We start from the raw sequence: 12,477 nt of genomic DNA on the forward strand, positions 1-12,477 counted from the left end.
ACGCTGTTTCTAGTGTATTTACAGCTCCAGCCTATTTAAGGATTGCCACACAATGGCAAGAAGAGGTATCATAGAAAATTTAGTACCGTTTCCTCTCAGTCCGTAATTTAACAGTGGACACTTTTAGCAAAAATTTAAGTTAAAAGTAATTTTCTACATTGAAGTTAGATTTGCAATGGAAGGTTGAATGGAATAATTCCTTGTGGGTTTGAATTACACCTCATTGTCTATAAGTGAAAGAAAAGAACCTCAAGTCTTGTTTCATGAAGGATTTTGAGCATAAGGTTTTTAGAGATAACTTAGGCCTGGACTGATGACTGTGGCGGGTTTGTTGTGTTAGTGATCTCAGTTAACCCTCCGTTTCTTTTCCGCACACGCAGGTGATTTTCTGCCCGTGATTGTCTGTTCCCGAGCGTCAGTGTTCGTTTCTTTTCTATAATCCCCTGCAATTCTGCGTCCTGTAAGTTTGAAAGGCCATTCCATATCCCATTCCTGTAGCACTGCTGTACCCGACGTTAAACCTATTTCCATGTCCCGTATGCATAGATAATATGGAAGGAAACGATGCAAAGAGTCGTCGTTAAAGGGGTGGATGGAAGGAAGGGGGAGGGAGAGGAGGAGTCGCCCCTGTAGAACTGCAGTGCCTGTGTTGGAAGAGATGGAGGAAAACACCACGTTGTCTCTTCCCGTACACTGTATGCGCTTAAACCGTGTCTTAATTCAGGGCCTAAGTATTTGTATTATGCTTTCTAAAGTGCAATCTAAATATTCCGTGCTGCATAACAGGCACAGCCGCCTGCTCTGGCCTGTCCCGGCTCTCCCTCCCTTAACCCGGCACCGCTGGATCTCCCTGGTTCCCCAGGTTCGGTGTGGAGGGGCCGGTGCTGATAGGACGGAGCCAGGAAATCTTCACAGCGAGGGACGGAAAGAGGAGCAGCGAGTTGGGACAGGGGCTGGTGCATCTGCCGAAATCGCTTCAACAGCCTCGCTTGTCTCCCATTAATCTCAGCGTGTTCTTAGCTCGTGTTTAATGAACTGTGTAAGTGTTTCTACTTCCAGATTTGGGATGCTAAACAGCAAATTAGTGTTTATAATGTCAGTGCATGTTTCCTTTTATTAATTAAAGAACAAAACAGAGATAACATTGAAGAAACACTTAAATGGCAAGTTCCTACCTTTCAAGCAGACTTTTATTTAGAGTAATAATAGGACAATGCACTAGTTTAGGGGAAAATGTACATCATTTCCTTGGTCTTTTCTGGCTTTGGTACTAATGTGTTTTTGTTGTAACAGATTCTTTAATGAGACGATCATGCTGCATTTCTTAGAAGATAAGCCTGTTTGAGATGGCGTTTTATGAAACCTGGGCAAAGCAGATTAGAATTGGAGGCAGGACTTCAGCCTGCCCCAGAAATCTGGGATTCCAAGGCTTTCCACAGACGAGCATCGTTCTTGCCAGATTTGTCCCTTCAGACGTTAGTGCTGCCGTTGCTGAAGAATTTCCCTGTTCTCTTTGGGAAGGTGTCTGGGAATCGCTCATTCCCGTCTTGCTGGCGGTTCTGTGGGCCCAGGGCCAGCAGGGGTTTCTAATGGGGTTGAACAGGACTATTTGGGTAGCACAAAAAGGGTCTGTTCCCTACAGTGTGTGGTGCTGTGGGGGCTAATTCTGTGTCCTGTGAACAGGGCAACTGGCATTTAAGGTGAGCACCACCTGAAGCTTTGTTGAGTTACAGGTGTAGAATATATGAAAGGTAATAAACTTCTTTAATGTGTTACAGCTCGAACGAGATCTTTGGATTTCTGGAAAGAGGGTCTTGCTAATCATGAGGCGGTTCTGTGCGCTGGAGTTGTGAGGCAATGTGCGGGGGGCTCTGTGGTCAGGTGTGAACAAATTACACCTTTGCACTTCTCTCAGGTCATTACCCGTGTCTTTTCCCTCCCGTGACCCCATATAATGACCACACAAGTCTTCCCGGTGTGCGGGTTTCAAGCAGGACAATAGGCAGCGGTTGTTGTGTGTTCCAGCATTACCCAAGGGAAGACACAGACTCATGGGCTGTGCTTTTCTGCATAGAAATACCGATGTATAAATGAACTGTGAGCTGCGTTTCACTATGTTATACGGCATTATGGCCAACGCTGTTCTTGTGGATACATTAATTCTTCCATAATTGTGCCTGCCTGTGCATAATTTCACTTTGTTCATAACGCATCTGCCATGAATCTACCACAGACTGTGTGCAGATAGTGGCTCCTTTTTCCTGCTCCAGCTCGACTTGCTGCCTGTACATCATGTGGGACAGCAGAGAATTTGGGCATTAAAAGAAGTAGGTTTTCTTAGGCCCTGTAATGCCCCTCGTTCGTCATTCTCAGGTTTGCGCTGTGCCGTCACTTCATAGTGCAAACCTACATTTGTAAGTATCAGAAAAACGCTGATTTAAGAGGAGCTGACTTCTTGTCCTGAGAGATCAATGCACCCCGTTTACTTCTTTTTTTTTAATCAAAGAAGAAGATATTAATGTTATACGAATAATCTGATTCTTTGTTGCTGCACATTGCTGCTGTGATTTGGGATATTTGTGACCTGATCCATGTCAAAGTGCCTCAGTCACACTTGCAGAGAGGCAAGGTCAGAGTTAACAAAAAGGGCTTTGTGGGGAACGAGCTATTATATAAAAGGAAATAAACTTACCAGAGATGTTAATACCTCAGTCGATGCCTGGCCACTCAACTGAAACTAGAAAGTTAATATTTGTTAGAGAAAAACCTTCAGGTTCTGCTGTTAGAGGTTTGGATGCAGTGATGCTTTATAGAGATGGGAGTGGGGTTTCATTGGTTAGTTTGGTGGTTGTTGCTGCTGTTTTGAACACAGCCAGACTAAAATACACCCTTAGTCCTGTCGAAGTTGAACTGCAAGTAGCAGGAGTTTAAGCTTGCGCTGGGTTGGCTGCTGAGCGTGACTGCCAAGGCTGGGGCTCCCTGGGCTCACTGGCCCTGTGGTGCTGGATCTGATAGATCTCTATGACGCTGCTTTGTCGTCTTAAGCCTTGATTATTGTCCTCTTGGAAGTTTTATACAGCAATAAATGTAACTTTTTTTGGATTTAGCACAAGTGTAAAGATAATTCAGCTTCATGCTTCCAGAATTTGTAGACCTTAAAAAACAATGCTAGGTGTGGGTCGTTGTTAAAATAATACCATCTTGATGCAAAACCTCAAAGGGGTGAGAGCGTTCTGAACTGGGAGCACTGTGTATTAGCCGTGGCCTCACTGCGTTACCTGCGTTCGTACTTCTTGGGGAACCCAAACCTGGCTGGATTTGGAAGGGGAATGGGCTGCGCCACGTGGAGCCATGCTGAGGACTATTGCAATGTCCCATCTTCTGCTGTTATTCTGTATAAATCTGCCCGTGCCGTGCCACGAGTTGATAGTTTCCCTGGTGTTAGGCAGCCCAGCCTGTTTTCCTGGTCTTCCCTTCTCGTTCCTGTTCCTCCTGCGGGCGGGACGCGGTCTCCTGCGCGTCCCTTACGGGAAGGACACGGAAGCGGTTCAGGATTCCTCCTGCCCCGGGAGCTGCCAGGAGATGTTGCTCTTATATGAAGGTCTCAGAGTGGTAGGGTGGAATAAGTAGATCTTTCAGCAGCATCTCTTGGAAGTGTTTATTTCTTAAAGCAGGATCCCTTGCTTTTTCAGAAGCTCTGTGGCCTGGAAGTTGCCCACGTAATTACGGTGCTGAAGTTTAGATTGTCGCTTCCACTGAACGAGCAGTGGAAAGCATCAGGCACTACGACAGGTTACCCTGATTTATGACTTCAAGTTGCGTTCTTTTTTCCATTTACTCTATTAAAACATCCACCTGTTGAGCTTGAGAAGGACGTTCCCAGCAGCGGCGGTCCGTGCCGAGGATGGGTGGAAGGACCGCGGGCCGTGGCGCATCGGCTGGCGGGCCGTGCCGTGAGCCGGTGTGCTCTCCTGCAAAGCTCAGCAGAAGGCTTCTCGTGGTTGCTCCTCTGAAGAACAGCCTTGGCTGGACCACAGCCAAGGAAAACAAGCAGTCTTGAAGAGGCATCAGTGTTAAATCCATCTTTTCCTTTAGTAGTTTATTCCAGTGGGTAACTACCCCCACTGCTCAGCTTGTGCCTTATTTCTCTGTGAATTTTCCCGTCTTCACTTCTAACTCTTGGTCCTTGATTTGTGTTTCTTAATATCCCCTTAGCTCAGTATTTCTCCACCTCGAGAACATCCCGATAGACTGGGTGACTTCAGTCTTCCACTGCCACACATTCATGAATAATTTTTGTAATATTTTTCCATTATGTCTGCCCAAATTCATTTTAGCCTTACAGAAATACTTTATAGAAATTAGTTCTTTATATTCTCTTATTTACTGTATCAGTTAATGTGATACAATCCCATGTTTTAGGACACGCCACTTTGTGTTAGTACGTCGTATACAATAGTCTCAATTTCATTTTGTCGGGCAACCTTTATTTGCCCCAGAGGAAAATCTGATATTTAATTGATTGTTGACCAACTAACGTCCCAGTGTAACTCCTTTTTTACTGTATTATAAAGTACAGCTTTGTCATGAAAATATTGTTCTTAAGATTGAGTATTTATCTCTATACTCTTTCTTCTTTGATTTCATACCAGCTTCAAGATAGTTATGGAGTTTTCTTGGTCGGGGATGCCTATGAAATGCCAAAGGATGGTGAAGAGCTGCTACTGTTGTGCTGTTGTCCATGCTCAGAACAAGCTCTTCTGTGGAATTATTTCATTCTGGAGCCCCCAACCAAACCCCATAAAGAGATCAGGCCTGGCATTAGAAGAGCTTGCTATACATCAACTCTTGCTGTGTCTACTTTGATAAATTGAAGGTGCTTTGGGTAGAACTTACACGTATTTTTTTTTGACCATGCCTGCTAAATAATTAATATTCTCAGTTAACGTCAGAGACAAGATGAGGAGCTGCCAACTTCTTCCACCGAGATAGCTTAATGAAAATTGTTCTTTGCCAGAATTTTGAAGGTCAAAACTGGCTTAAATATGTAAATAGCAATTATATCGAGGTAAAGCAAAAAAACTTGTAATTAATCTTTTTTTAAGTAGTCCCTTCCTTCCGTTGAGAATTTCAAATAGTGTCAGACAAGGTTCTTCTAGATTTCCTTCATCATCTCTCTGAAGATTCCCTGTTAATTAACTTAGTAATTTATAAATGTTATGAAATCATGTTCTTGGCTTATTTCTATTTGTAAAGGCATCAGCGAATTTGTGTACTACGCCTTCTGAAAAGTAATTTATGTTTCACTCTTAAAAGCCTATTGATATTTTTGTATTTCCTATTGATTTGAAATTAATACCTGTGCCAGTTTAGAGCTCGTCTGCTGGTTCATCCAGGTTTCATACACACAGAACGGTCAGGACAGCATCGTTAAACTGATTCAGTTAAAATGACGACCCTCATCTGATGAGCTGAAGACAATCATAACGTTCCTCTCTCTGGGGATGACCAAGGGTGACCTGTTCCCATGGGATTTGGGGGGACCTGGGTTGGTTTTCACCAACAAGAAGCTTAATGATGGGAGGGGTACAATGGGAGCGGTTTAAGTGTGAGTTGTGAGACTGAGGGCAGAAAGCAGTTGATCCTTTGGTGATCCTGTGGTGCTGCAGTGTTACCAAACCCCCGGGCAGGGCCTTGCTGTGGGGTTTTGCAGGGTTGTGGGTGGTACAGAAGTTGCTCTCGTGGTCTCCCTGCTGACCTGGCTGATCCAATCTCTTGTTCTGGAGGTCACATAGAACCCATGCCTGCGATATTTCAGCTTTGCGGTTCAGGATGTTGCCAGTTTTACAAGGAATGTACAGACGGTTCTGCAAGAGTTGGGGATCTTTTGTTGCTGGGTAACAATCAAACCCTTTTCTGGTCTGTGAAATAAACTTTAGACTAGTGGAGCTTTTTTTAGCAGGAGGATGTATTGTTGGCCCTATTTCCTCTGCTCTGCATGTGAGAATTACCTATTTGTTCTGTCAGGGACCTCAAATGCAATTATTGGAAGAATCAGATACAGTATGATTAAAGGAATTCATATTTTTTGTTATTCTAGGGTTTTCTCTTAATTAAATAATTCAGCAAAATTTCAGTGACCTCTTTTGAGAAGTGACTCATTGCATTTTAAAGGCTTTACAAGCAAGTCATCCCTTCTTGTCAGAGACATGGAAGATGAATAGATGGTTCTTGCCTGCGATTTCCAGTCTCAGGGGAAAATCCCTTTTGGCTGCCTGTGGTGACGCTCGGTTGCGTCGCTGCTTCTAATCGCCTCCGGGCTCCTGCAGGACGCCAGGGTCCCCTCTGGCGTGACCCACATCCTCATGGAGCCGTGAATCCCTGGGCACCGGTGAGCGGAGTCTGAGCACAGGCACAAAGTCCTGTTGTTCTGATCCCGAGCTGTCTCCAGCACCGTGAGCCGTGTGTCCTGTTGTTGCTGATCCCGAGCTGTCTCCAGTGCCTTGAGCCGTGTGTCCTGTTGTTGCTGATCCCGAGCTGTCTCCAGTGCCTTGAGCCGTGTGTCCTGTTGTTGCTGATCCCGAGCTGTCTCCAGTGCCTTGAGCCGTGTGTCCTGTTGTTGCTGATCCCGAGCTGTCTCCAGCGCCATGAGCCGTGTGCCCTGTTGTTGCTGATCCCGAGCTGTCTCCAGCGCCATGAGCCGTGTGCCCTGTTGTTGCTGATCCCGAGCTGTCTCCAGCGCCATGAGCCGTGTGCCCTGTTGTTGCTGATCCCGAGCTGTCTCCAGTGCCGTGAGCCGTGTGCCCTGTTGTTGCTGATCCCGAGCTGTCTCCAGTGCCGTGAGCCGTGTGTCCTGTTGTTGCTGATCCCGAGCTGTCTCAAGCGCCATGAGCCGTGTGTCCTGTTGTTGCTGATCCCGAGCTGTCTCCAGCACCATGAGCCGTGTGTCCTGTTGTTGCTGATCCCGAGCTGTCTCCAGCACCATGAGCCGTGTGCCCTGTTGTTGCTGATCCCGAGCTGTCTCCAGTGCCTTGAGCCATGTGTCCTGTTGTTGCTGATCCCGAGCTGTCTCCAGCGCCTTGAGCCGTGTGTCCTGTTGTTGCTGATCCCGAGCTGTCTTCGGTGCCGTGAGCCGTGTGCCCATCTCTTTCTTGTGTCCTTAAACTCATCTGCAGCTATTTTGCCTGTAGGAGGATACAAATGAACTTTCTGTATCAAAGACAGCAGAAAATATGAATGCTGCCTTGAGCATTGCGGATGCCGGGTGTGTTATTGCACTAAAAACCATAGAGGGATGTATTAAATAGAGCATAAGTACTTTATCAAATCAGAAATTCATACATCATAACATATATGTATTTTTTTCCTTGAAAGAGGGAATAAGCAGTGATTCCAGCTGTAGCCTGGATTGCATTGCTGCCGGTCAAATCAATGACAAGGGTATCAGTGTGTCAGAAAATTCAGTTTAATTTGGAAGGCTTAGGTTAATGGGGGAGTAAGATCATAGAATGCTAGGGATTGGAAGGGACCTCGAAAAACCATCTAGTCCAATCCCCCTGCTGTAATTAAATACTACAGTCTGTTGTGCAAAGGAAACATTTATACAAAATAAGACCAATTTGTTCATTTTAGGAAGCATCACGCTCCTCTCTGTGAGCATCTGTTCACCGTCCCGTGGCACTGGGGGTGTGAGGACCTGCTCTTGGGCTTTGTCTCACAGGATGGAGGTTACTGGCCCCGTGCTGGCAAATGCCCAACGTGGCACGGGTTCATCAGCTCCTATTTTGCTCTTTCTGCACGTAATAGTAGATAAGCCTAGAACATTGTTCTTCAGAACTTGGTTATTTTATTTCCTCCCCATGCCTCCCGGCTTCCAGTTTGAATTTACTCATGAGCAGTAAATGTCTATTTGTCCTTGAGCAAACACCACTGCCAAGTTTCAGCAGATGTTTTCTGACTTTGGAGAGTTGACGAGAGACCAGAGCCATTCTACCTTTGCTAAACTGAACTGTCTTTTCCATTTTGCTTGGGAGATGTAGTTCCCGGTTCATCTGCGCTCATCCCAGTCGGCTGCTTTGGCCCTTGTGTGATCTTTCTTGATCAGTGATGCTTTGTGCTGAGTTTTATCTGGGCTGGTAACAGTACATTATGCAGTGACGTTATCTTTCTAGAAATGCCTTGCTCTACAAATATCTCCTGCTTTGCACGGCTTTGTCATGCTGAGGGCTCATAACTCAGCAGTAATCGATGGCTCTGCTGAGGTTGTTGTCCTTCCTTGGCGTTCCTAACGTGCGCCAGACTTCCTACCGGTCTGTAGGAACGTGTATTTAGGCTGTCAAATTTAATCTCACCTCCATAATTCTACTCCTGAAAAGGATTGTGAGGGATGTTTTCTTCCCATCTGATATTTCTCCCCTGCTGCATGATGCTGGTGTTTCCTTCCAGTGTGGTGCCTTTCGGAGGTGTCTCCAGGGCCGCTGCTTAACCAGTGCTTATATAGAAACAACCCTGGCATTTACGCAGGTTTGTTCCTGTTCTAAAACTGTTTGCAAACATTTAATGAAGCCTCAGATTGTAGTAGTTTTCCTAACAGTAAATGACTGTTCATGCTCAGAAATAGGGAGCTGGTGAGTTGTTCAGCATCGTGGCTGGAGTCAGAAATGGGCACTGATTGTGTCATCCCAAATCCTCCGCTCCACAAGTCAAATAACGCTCTATGCTTTTTATCAGAAGACCATCCAAAGGCTTTTAGAAGACGTGGTGTATGCCAGTGCAAACTCGAGGCTGGAAGAGAAATTTAACGGGAACTAAGTTTCTAAAACTCTTGAGTAGCTTTGAAAAGTGAAGCCTCGATATTTTAGCCACTGATATTTGACAGATATGTGTGCTTTGGGTACCATGTGTGTACTTTTCCTGGGTACTGTTACAATACCAGGCTGAGCTCTCCCTTGGTTTTATCTATGTATCTATTCAAGCTGGTTAGCTTAGGTAAGCTAAGTGTGTAAGGCCACACTTACCTGTCAGTGCTGTTTCAGTAACACTGATCTTGAGCACTTCTGGCAAGATTCATTTGAATCTTTCCAACTCTTGAACTGCACGTGTAATACCTCTGAAAGGAAACACACAAATACCCTTGTTTCTCCCTGATGCCCCCAATCCCGTTTGTCATTAATCTCAAAGCGTCAAGTGACTGTAGATTATAGTAATAATGCGGGGTGAAATCTCCTAGGTAAACAAGTTACAGAGAGCGGGTTCATGAAAAACGGAATGCTAAGCCTCACACCCAGCCATGTAACACGGCATCTCTTGTAGTTTGGATTAGCGTGATTTCTTCTTCTTGACTCGTTGTGTTTCCCCAGAGTCCAAACCATATATTCTTCCCCAGCAGTTGTCGGTGTGGGCTTTGCACAGCCAAAGCCCCCCTCCTGCTCCGAGCCGTGGGGAAGGCACTCCACCTGTAAGCTGCTTAAAAACATACATAAAATAGTGCAAATCACCTTTTTTCTCTGTTTTGAGTACAGGGTGACACCACCCCCGTGGTGTACGCAGGCTGGGAGTAGCATTTATCCCTAGATAGCGTAATCTTTTGATGACAAAAGTTGAAATTTGCAATTAAATTGCTGCAGCTGATCATATTGTACTAACTGTTCCTGTAGGGGAGAGCATTTGGTCCGCAGCAAGGGTGAGGTTCAAGCTCTCCCTGCAGGCCGGTGGAAGTCACACTGGTGCAGGGTTTTGCTGTGGAAGCTGCAGGAGCTGTTCCCCACTCGTGGTGAGAACAGGAGTCCGAGTCCTGCGGACGGTGAGGTGGCTGCCGAGGTTTGGAGTGAACTGTGGTGTGGGAACCCCACTGGAAGAAAGAGATTCGTTCCCATTTCCCACCATTTCACGTGAAAACAGAATGACCAGTTTTGTTTGCGGGAGTTTCCTATTGGAGTCACAGACCTGTGCTCGTTCACAGGGCCAAATGTGAGTGAAAGTGCCTGTTTTCTCTTTCTCTGCCAGGGTCGGTTCCAGCAGCGTGATGTGCTCCCGCGTGTCCGTGCAGCTCAGGCGCAGCCTGACCGGCCGTGGTGTGGACGCGGTGCGGAGCAGCAATCCCTGCCTATTATAGTCAATGGGAACCTTTCCAATGGGTTGCAAACCAAACCTGCAGAGAAGGAATGTGCCTTCCTAAGGGCTGGAGCAACCATTTTGCCGAAGCTGCAAGCAGATGGAGCGAATCGGAGGTGGCCTCCAGAGGAAGTTTCCTTAGTGAGATCTCCTAGTTTGGTATGTTTGTAGCGCTGCTCATTGTAAAGGGGATTTCTTCTGAGCAGCTTTTAATCTGCTCTGATGTGGAGTGCAAACACTGTTCTGACATCAATCACGCTAACAACGCATTTGTACACAGAATAATAGTCATCCTTTAAATACGCGAATCGCAAACGCACGTCGAGAGAAAAAGATATTTAAGCAGTTTCAAGTCTGTGCTGCAATAAGTAAACCAGCCATTGTATTCCACAGAGCTACATGCTTTAAATGCCTTACAGAGAAAACCAAACCCTAAAGTGAATCGCGGTAATAGAAAAGGAAGCGTTTACATATCTCAAAACATTCTGTACAATAATCATTCCTTCTTTTTAAATTTAATTTCAGCAAATTTGAGTCCAAATGAGATGAAGTTTGAAACATAAGCTTTCATGGGAAGGTACAATTCAGTGAGTAATCTTTTGCAGGTGGCTGCTGCTCGTTTATTATTTGTATTTCCATATTGCTTAGCAACCCCAGCCCTGGCCCAGGACCTCGCTGCCGTGAGCGCTGATGGAGCGGACGGGCGCTGCTGTGGACAACGCGCTATTCCGTAGCGAAGCCAAAAGCAAACTAATGATTTCTCATTCTGCCCTTTCTGAATGAGAAAAAATGAAGGCAAACTGATAGTAATGTGGTTATTGGCGTATCTCGTCAACTACTGAATCAACACAAATATTCGGGGGCCTGTGAAGCATGCAGGCTCAAATGCATGCAGGGTTTTTTCCAGATTTTGTGGGGAATGCAGCCTCTGGGAGCGGAGTGCGGGCCAAGCTGCTCCTCTGACCATTTGCTAAGTTGCAAATAACTGCTCATGCTTTGCGTGACCCTGCAATTCAAAATGAACAGCCCGCCCTGTGTTGCCAAGTACTTACCAGCACCTTCTCTGCGAGTGGCACAGCACCTGCATCCTTCAGACAGCTGATGCATGCCACGCTACATACATTTACTTGAGAAATGATGTAAATCAACATTTGCGAATCCATATCCCACTCTTCATTTATCCTCTTAAGTAGAAATGTCCTGAGTTGTGAGCTGGGAAAAACAGAAAAACTTTTGGTTTCAAAATCCTTTGATCAGAGAATCCCAAGGTAGATGGACGTCAGACAAAACTGTGCTCGAGCACTTCAGAGCAGATGCTGGATGCAGCGCAATGCCACCTTAGATAGGAAATGTGGTTGTCTTATGCCAAAAGGGAGCTTGGACACCAAGCCAAGAAGAACTAAACCCTGAACTCAGTTTAAATGCAGCGAGGTGGGTCCTGCAGAGCGGTGCTGTTTCCAGCCCACACGAGGATGTGTTTGGTTCGGTAGTGGTGAGCACGACGTGCTGGTCCGTGATCCTGCCCGGATGCCGTGCAGGACCCAGCGCCTCTGGGCGGCTCTCTCAGGGTGTCACTGTTCTGCACATGGTGATTATTCTAGTTGCAGGCTCTTGTGCACGGAGGTCATATGGGGAACCGTGCAAAATGCCTTTGTATCAAGAGATTAAAAACAACTTCTGTTAATTCTGGATTCCAGCCTAAGTTACGCAGCTGTTTGGCTGAAACTGGGAGCTGACAGACCAAAAAAGGACACATACAAATAACGTGTCACTCTCCGGAGGGAAAGAAAGAGAGCAAGGTGGCCATCAATGAACCAAAAGCGAGGTGAGCTCGACTGCAGCGGAAGGTTTGGGAGAGGGTGACCTGTGCACTGTGGGTACATGTTCAGGGTCCCCCAAGTGCCCTGGGAGGTGAGAAGAACCTTCCCACAATGTCCCCATGGGTGGCGAGCAGCTTGTGGTCACGAAGGACACTGTGAGCTTTAGTTACTAGAGCTGTGTGGCTGCAGCATCATTGAATTAACATGGTGACTAAGGACAACAAATACCCGATGTAGAATTCATCGTTGTTGAGGGAAAGGGGGAGGCAAATAAAAGATGTTTTAAAATGTTCGGTATTTTATCATTCTCAAAGCCATAAAGTCCTGCAATACGTTTCACCAGCCATGAGAGCTGGTTCACTAGTCGGTAACTCCCATTTTGTAGACAACCATTCTTAATTTCTTAATAGTGTCCTATTTACAGGTCAAATATTGCTCCGTTAGTGCCAGGCATTTGGACTCTGAATGCGATGGCTCATCCTGCTACTTTGAGTTTTCTCCAACTTTACCACCCGTCCTCCTTTTGCCAATGTAAATCACATTG

General features: G+C 46.0%; 1 protein-coding gene across 1 annotated transcript in view; it reads left to right on the forward strand.

The window, feature by feature from the left end:
- AGBL4 (AGBL carboxypeptidase 4) overlaps positions 1-12,477 on the forward strand; it is a gene marked incomplete at its 3' end in the record, with an annotated part of 860,906 nt that overhangs the window by 547,197 nt on the left and 301,232 nt on the right. The gene's annotated exons all lie outside the window — the stretch shown is intronic.

This window comes from Streptopelia decaocto (genome assembly GCF_964273445.1).
Source record: "Streptopelia decaocto genome assembly, chromosome: 5".
Taxonomy (NCBI): Eukaryota; Metazoa; Chordata; class Aves; order Columbiformes; family Columbidae; genus Streptopelia; species Streptopelia decaocto.